The sequence below is a fragment of the Castanea sativa genome, chromosome 11 (assembly GCF_040712315.1).
Source record: "Castanea sativa cultivar Marrone di Chiusa Pesio chromosome 11, ASM4071231v1".
Taxonomy (NCBI): domain Eukaryota; kingdom Viridiplantae; phylum Streptophyta; class Magnoliopsida; order Fagales; family Fagaceae; genus Castanea; species Castanea sativa.
The window spans coordinates 5613994-5622835 of NC_134023.1; positions in this window are offsets into that span (position 1 = coordinate 5613994).

Sequence of the window (8842 nt, forward strand, 5' to 3'; positions counted from 1 at the left end):
TGTGACAAGCTTATGTACACTTAATAGAAAATATGAATGAAATGACTACTAATGTAATGTAACTTCAAGAAACAAAATTCAAATTCCAAATATTCAGGATGTAAAATTCAAAAACCCCTAAAACTCTAGGGGGTTTAGTTTGCAATTTATTCTTTTTTTTTTCCCATCGCTTCTTATTCATCTTTGTTGAGATGCAATTCTTGTTCATTGAATTATTAGTTGAGACTTAGATTTGCAATGTGGAGTATGCTAAACGACATGTCTCCATCTAGGGCTGTAAACGAGCCAAGCTTTGTCGAGTAGTGCATGTTCAAGCTTGGCTCGTCAGGAAAAACCAAAAGCTCGAGCTTGGCTTGAGCTTGTGACAAGCCTAAAAATAGCGTTTGAGCTTGAGCTCGAGCTCGAGCTCGTGGAAAAGCCAAAAAGTTTGAGCTTAGCTTGGCTTGGCTTGGCTTGGCTTAGCTTGGCTTGATTAATTAGTCAAGCCAAACTCAAACTTAATATCAAACTCAAACTCGAGCTCAGGTTAAGTTTTTGAGCTTGAGATCTAAAAAAATTACATTATTAAATGCTTAAATCTCTAAAATAAAAAAAAATAAAAAATAGTATACTCATTTTATCATGCATCTAGTCTTATTTATGATTAGCTATTATTCAAATTAATAATATACATAATTAAATTTATTCATTCATCATTCCTTATTTACAGCTTCAGCAATTGTTCAAAATACAATTTTTACCTTCATGTTAGATGGTGAAGGACTAGAAAAATACATGTTTGTAACTATTATGAATGAGAAAATACTAACATGTTTTATAACTTTACTTTAGATAATTGATAGGGAAGGATCATATGTGGCCTACTTAATTATTTATTTACTTTTAAATGTAATTATAGTCTAAAGTGGTTATTGATCAGTTTAAAAGAAAGGAAAAAATTAAGGTAAAATATAGGTAGTAGTCTCATGTTGGCCATGTCATTATTAAGATATTTGTAATGAGTATATTTAGCTAATATATATAAATTTATAAATGAGTCTATGCTTGAATTGTTGTGTATCAAGCCTAATAGCTCACAAGCTTGTTTGTGAACAATTTTTTTTTTTTGGAGCCCGGCTTGTTTTTTAAATGAGTCTAAAACTAAGGCTTGACTTATTTATAAACAAACAAACATAAACAAGCTTTTTATCTAGCCAAACTCGAATTGTTCATGATTGGCTTGGTTCATTTACGGCTCTATCTCCATCAAAGTTTAAATCATACTAATAATGCATGTGAATGCGGAGATTTAGAAATTTTCTTAGTTACATCTAATAATGCATCGGTCGCTTTCAGTAAGGCAATGCGTGCAATAAATGCCTAGGAGTGTACCTTCCTGCTTCAGTTGAAATTTTGTGGCACAGATCTTCCATGCCATAATTGCTCTCAACTGCTTGAGTTGAGAAGAGGCCAAAAACAGAGAGTCTAGGCAAATTGTCACGCTTGCTTCAGAGCTAAGGCAGCATATTATTCTTTACTCTTCAGAATGTGATATAGACATTAGAATAGTCGGTGGAATGGTTGAACACATGAGCTCGTTAAACAAAGTTACAGGGATCACTAGTTCACTACACAAACAAATCAGTGAGACTGTGAATTTGAACAGTGGAGCTTGTAATGAACTAAACAAAAGCTTGTAGTTTTTCATTTTTTGATAATGTGATTATTTGGAAGCACTCATCTTTTGTGGGTGCTCTATGCACAAAAATCCTTACGAATTTGATGATTTTCCTAATGATTGTAGACTTCCTTTAAAAAAGTAACGTTACATCAATAATATTTTTGCAACAAATTTTAGGTAGCAGACTGCTATTGGTAGGTAAAAAAATGGTGTCAACAGTAAGCCCAGATTAGAATCAATCACAGTTGATAACTTAGGATCTGTTGTGAAAATATTGTAGATATAAAATTACTCTTAAAAATTAAACTTAATTCAAGTTCTAATGAAAAATCTCTATCACATAAATAAAGAGAGGGGCTATTATTAAATAAAAAAAGAAAAGAAGAAGAAAGAAAAAAAATTATTTTCTTGAAATATTTGTTACATAAAAAGTGACTCTCGATAAGAGGAAAGAAAAAAATTATCAATTTATATTAGTTACAGCCTTTGATAGCATAAATCTTAAATACAATAAAGTAAAAAATATATATCAATTTCTATACTACAACTTTTGGAAAAGTAATTCCTAGTTAGAGTTAATTATTTATATATTTTTCATAGCTCTCGATCATCTGTTCAAGATTTTCTCTAGCATTGCTCTTGAGTCCATCTGTACCTTTGTTTCACTAGGCCTAAAGTGCCAATAGTAACATGGATGGGTCATTTGCATTGATATCGCTGAGTTCCATGTATGCAAATAGTTCCAAAACTTTCTATAGTCTGATGTAGTGTAGCTTGAAAAACTTAGAGGGTAAAGTGGGTGGAAAATCTCCGATATGTTGGGTTATTGAGGAGTAAGGCTACAACAATTATTTTTTTTATTAGCTATTTATTTTTAAGACTGACGAAACTGACTTGCAGCAGTGGTTGTAAAGCACAAAAGCTGTTTGAAACGTGGCCTTCCTCCCAGAAGATTATTCTTCATCGCTAATTTTCCACCAAGAAAAGAAGATAATCTAGTATTCAAATTATTTTTAACTGTAATGATTATACCTACATAAGTAGGTACGTGTATACATACATACATATATATATATATATATAACTTTTATGAGTCAAGTCAATAAATCATTTTTTTTTCACTCAAAAGTATGACTGGAAGTAATTAATTAATTTTTTTTTTAAATAAGGAAAGAACAAAGAACAAAGAAATTTTTTATTCATTTACAAAGTAGGTATGCAAGTGACTATCTCTTTCTTCCTAGCATCTTCTAAAAAAAACTACTGAAAATGAGAGCCAATAGAAAAGAACATTCATAAAAAGCCTATTTTTTACATCAATTATTCAATGTTTTTACCAATTCAAACTAACACCTATGTCTCTTAACTTCATACAACTTTACTGAACTCATCAATAGAGAGTTACTCTTCCATTTAAAATTGTAACCTTTTTGGTATGAGATGGAAAGGTGGGGGATAAAAGAAATTTAATTTTATCTCATAGTTGGAAGAATGGAAAAGCAGGAAAATGAAAAACTTTGTTTGATTGGGAGGATAAAAAGGTGAAGAGATGACAAACTAATTTGTTTGATTAAAAAGAAAAATGAGAAGACAAAAAACATTGTTGTTATAAACTCTAATACTCCTTTCTCTTATGGTTTTGTCTTATTCTATTATACCCATTTGTTTCAGTTTTTTTTTTCTTTTTTTGACGAAACAGAATAGGAATGCAAGTGACTATTTCTCTTGTTCTGACATCTTCTAGGAAAACCACTAAAAACGAGAGCTGGGAGATCAATTTTACAATGTTTTTACCAATTAAATGTATTTTCCACTGAAAATGAGAGCTGTGGCATCTTTTAGGAAAAACCACTGAGAAACCTCTTTTTGACATCAATTATATAATGTTTTTACCTATTCAAACTAACAACTATGCCTCTTTAACTTTAGGAATTAGATCAAGCAAAAAGGGATCAGTCTCCAAACATCCTTTTGTTCTTAATGGCCTGTTTGAATGGAGGGGGAAAGGAGGGAGAGTGGAGGAGAGTAGAGTAGAGTTGGCTAAAAATAAGCTAATTTTGTGATAAATCTACTCTACTCTAGTCTACTCCCCATTCCTTTCCCTCCATCCAAACGGACCATAAAAAATTTGAACAAGCCAACTTAAGTTTAGCTAGTAATTCCAACTTAATTGTTAACTTACCAACTCAATAAGTAATAAGTTTATGGTTCCTAATCTTCCAATTCTTCACCCGTGATCATCAGTTGATTTATCAATCTTTAAAGCTAAACTTCTAGATTTCTTATGAATTAAAAAGTGAACTAGATAAGATTGTATTGGATTTGCCGATTTGGTTCTTTTCAAAGTCTGTACACAACTACATTAATCTCTGACCTTTTGTACAAAATAACAAATGCTAGACCAAGTATGTACACACTAATTAAGTTCATCCCTAGTAACACGCCTAAAGAAGCCAAAAAAGCAAAGTCAAGAGTCTATTTGCTTTTGCTTTTTTGGTTTCTTTAGACGTGCTATATGGGACGAACTTAAAATAAAAAATTTTGAAAAAAAAAAAAGAAAAGAAAAAGCAAATAGACTCTTGACTTTGCTTCTTTTTTTTTTTTTTTTCTTTTTTTTTGGTTTCTTTAAACGTGTTATATGGGATGAACTAAAAAAAAAAAAAAAGTATATAGACTCTTGACTTATAGCTTTTTTGGTTTCTTTAGACGTGTTATATGGGACGAACTTAAAAAAAAATGAAAATAGACTCTTGACTTTGCTTTTTTTTTTTTTTTTGGTTTCTTTAAACGTGTTATATGGGATGAACTTAGAAAAGAAAAGAAAAAAAAAAAAAACATATAGACTCTTGACTTAGCTTTTTTGGTTTCTTTTTTTTATTTTTTTATTATACAAGATAGAATTCTACTCTAACTTAATCTAAGTGTATATGTGTGTGAAGCTCCCTCCTGGAGACTTAAATCCCAGCCTTTGCTCCCCACCTCATAAGCACTTATTCTTGTAGAATGACCATCACACCAAGAGTGTGTAGTGGTTTTTTTTTGTTTCTTTCAACGTGTTACATGGGATGAACTTAATTAGTGCTATAGTAACAAAATAAAATAGGGCTATTATTAAAGCAGCACCATTTAGATTGAATATTTACTAGTGATGTACTATTGCTACTTTTTTTTTTTTTCTAAGAAGGTACGGTTGCTACTTTGGGAGTAATAAGAAGCATGTCAAAAATGAGTGATTATAGAATATTCTCAGAGTATTATAATTGCATACTTATCTCTTTCTCATCTATGGTAGATACTACCATGAATGTGAATGGAGGGAGTACCATTTTTCGAGCTTCAAAAGTACCTAAGAATTCCTTCTCTCAAAATAGTGGGATCTAATAATTAAATTCATGGTGGGACCAATAGTTGTCAAAACGTGGTGATGGTGGCAATAGAGACGAAGGATAGTCCATTTTCGTTGATTTTTCGGCCGGATTATCATATGTTGTGGTGGTGGTAGTTGCTTGGTGTTGGGTTGCGGTGGTGGTTGTACGGTGGTGGGTGGACAGTTTATCAACTCTCTTGTTTAGAGAGAGAGAGAGAGAGAGAGAGAGAGCTGGAAAATAAGAGAGTGAGGGGAGGAGAGATAGATGGCTGACTTTGAGAAAAAAAAAAAAAAAGGAATAAAATATTGACTACAATAACCATAAATGTTTACATGGTTACTATAGCAAACTAGTCATAGACCCGCAGCAAAACATATTATATGGATTGGGTTAAATTTAATGCATATAAGTAAACAACTACATTTACTACGGACAGTCCAAAAGGTTTAGTTGTGCATCAGAAAGTTGCATCAATAGCAAGGAAACTTTAAGCTAAGGACCCATGGGTTCAGCCAAACAAACTCAATTCCTAAAATATATTCTTGGTATTATTTAAAGATATATATGCTCTAAGAGAATGACAATGACTCATATGAATAAACTTTTTTTTTTTTCAGTGACACAACCGAACAAAAACAGCACTAGAATGATGATGACAATAACGAGGCTCCTTGAGTACCCATTGAAGCCATTGACAATATGTTGATAAAGTGACTACTAGGGAAATAACCAGGAAAGAAAGAATATGATTTGATGGGGATTTTTTAAGCAAAGCTAAAACCTTTGACAATTCAATTACCCAACAAGTGGACCAGTAGGAGGTCCAGTAATTACGAAACTGAGGTTTGTTTTCTAAATTTCAACAATTAATTATTCTGCATATATATATATATATATATATATATATATATATATATATATATATATGATAAGGGTAAAACCAACATGACGGTATGGCTGGTATGATTACAATAAGGCGACGGGTAATATGACTTAAAGAGGACGGATGGGTGGTAGACGGACAGGAAGAATTCACGCGTCGCTCTCCAGGCTACCTCAAACCACGCTATGTGATTAGGGCTGACGTGGCCCTGAGTGTGATTCACGCAAACGTAAATACGAAGAATTCTTGCACTACACATTAGCCTTAATCAAATGAATTTCATAAGGAAATGAATTCTTAAAGGTATGAGAAAGGAAAGAGTTTTAATCATAAAAGGAAAGAGCTTGATAATCAAGGGATGGAGGTCGACTCTGCACCTCTATAAATACATCTGAAACCCCCATGGCTAAAGGTACGCACATCTGACTCAACTCTAGCACTTTAGGGTTGAAAAGAAATTCTAACTTGACCTTCGGAGGGTTTTTGGCCGGTACCACACCGGTGCTCTCTTTTAGGTGTTTTTGTTTTCTGTTTGCAAATTTGATTCGGGTTGGAGAGTGCTCGCAACTTATTGGTGATATTTTCGACATCATCAGTTGGCGCCGTCTGTGGGAAGAACGAGAGCGACAGGAAAACTAATTCAGCCTTCGCTCTATTCCAAAGACAAAAAGTTGCATGGTACTCACCAGATCGATGGCGAAGTCAACAATCAAGGCGAAGAACCACATGCTACAGCACTAGAAAGGCAAGTTTAGACGCTTGCTGCTGCTGTTGAGCGCCTCACTAAACAGATTCACGATTTAGAAGAGCAACTACGGCAGAGGACTGCGCACCAAAGTGCACCAGAGGAGGACCAGGAAGTCGCGAGCCCGGAGGGGAGGAATGCCGTCAGGCCTGAAGGTAGCACCGCACCAACAAGGCCGGAGCGACCGGAGACAAACCCGCCATCCGCCTCGGACTCCCTGCCACCTCATATCACAGCCGAGATGCAGGAGATGAGGGAACGCATGGATGTGATGATGAACGCCCTTAGAGGACGGGTATCCAGCAACCTGGACGACCTAGTCCATAGAACGGATTCGCCTTTCACAGCGTTGGTGAATTCATGCCCCGTTCCTCCAAAGTTTCGCATGCCCCATGTGGAAAACTATGATGGATCCAAAGACCCGTTGTATCACCTGGAGTCTTTGAGAACCCTAATGCATCTTCAGGATGTACCAGATGAAATCATGTGCAGGGCTTTTCTCACCACCTTGAAAGGGCCTGCGAGGGATTGGTATAGTAGGCTGACGCCTAATTCTATCGGCACTTTTAAGGAACTAGGCGCACAGTTCGTATCACACTTTATTGGAAGTCATCGGCACAAGAGGTCTATTGCGTGTATACTGAGCATTAAGCAACGAGAAGACGAGACATTAAGGTCTTATATAGCCCGCTTTAACAAGGAATCCCTCTCGATAAACGAAGCAGATGACAAGATACTTGTGGCAGCATTCACGAATGGGCTACGAGAGGGTAAGTTCTTGTTCTCTCTATGCAAGAATGACCCAAAGACTATGTTCGATGTATATTACAGGGCGACGAAGTATATGAACGCGGAGGATGCCTTGCTAGCCAGAGACGACTATAAACCAAGAAAAAGGGAAAGAGAGGAAGATACGAAACCAGATAATGGACGAAAAATGCCAAGAACCAGAGATCGACGAGAAGACCGGAGATCCAAACCACCTTCGGGGAGGTTTACAAGTTTCACCCCCCTCACAGCCCCAATTGACCAGGTGTTAATGCAAATCAAAGATGAAGGAACCTTGACGTTCCCGGGCAAGTTGAAGGGAGATCCGAACAAGAGGCCACGAGATAGATACTGCCGTTTTCATCGTGACGACGGTCATGATACGACGGACTGTTATGACTTGAAGCAACAGATTGAAGCCCTTATCAGGCAAGGAAGGTTGCAGAGGTTCGTGAGGAAGGAGAGAATGGATCAGCCCCAGGAGCAGAATCCTAGACGGGAAAACGAACGTCCCAGACCACCGGTAGCAGACATACGGATGATAATAAGGGGCAGTACTTCAACGGGGTCGTCTAAAAAGGCCAGAAAAACCTATTTACGGGCAGTACAAAGCGTCCAGTCGATGGGCTCTTCACTAGAAAGAATACGACGGAACAGCTCTAGTATCGAGTTTTCTGAAGAAGAGGCTCGGCGCCTTCACCACCCCCATGACGACGCGCTTGTGGTTAGTATACAGGTAGGAGACTTCAACGTCCACCGAGTTCTAGTGGACAACGGGAGCTCAGCAGACATCCTTTACTACCCCGCGTTCCAGCAGATGGGGATTGCAAAAGAGCGCCTGATCCCAGCATGCATGCCCCTCGTTGGCTTTGGGGGAACCCGGGTCCATCCTTTAGGATCCGTCACATATGCGGTGACAGTAGGAGACTACCCGCAGCAAATAACCAAGGATGTTTCCTTTCTAGTGGTTGATTTCTCCTCAGCGTATAATGCCATACTCGGACGACCCACTCTCAACGCATGGAAGGCCGTCACTTCCACCTACCATCTGATGATCAAGTTTCCCACTGAACACAGAGTTGGAGAACTGCGTGGAAATCAGGTGGCTGCACGGGAATGTTACGTGGCCATGATGGAGATGGATGACCATGTACAGGCAATGAACATCGAAGAACAGAGAACAGTGGCAGAACCCGTGGAGAAATTGGAAGAGGTACAACTGGACGATTCGAGGCCCGACCGGACCACCAGGATAGGGACCTTGGTCGACCAAACGGTTCGACATGCGCTCCTACTGTTCCTCAAAGAGAACCAAGACGTGTTTGCATGGAGCCATGACGACATGCCAGGAATAGATCCGGCAGTCATAGTCCACAAATTGAATGTGTCACCTTCATTCACTCCAGTTCGACAAAAGA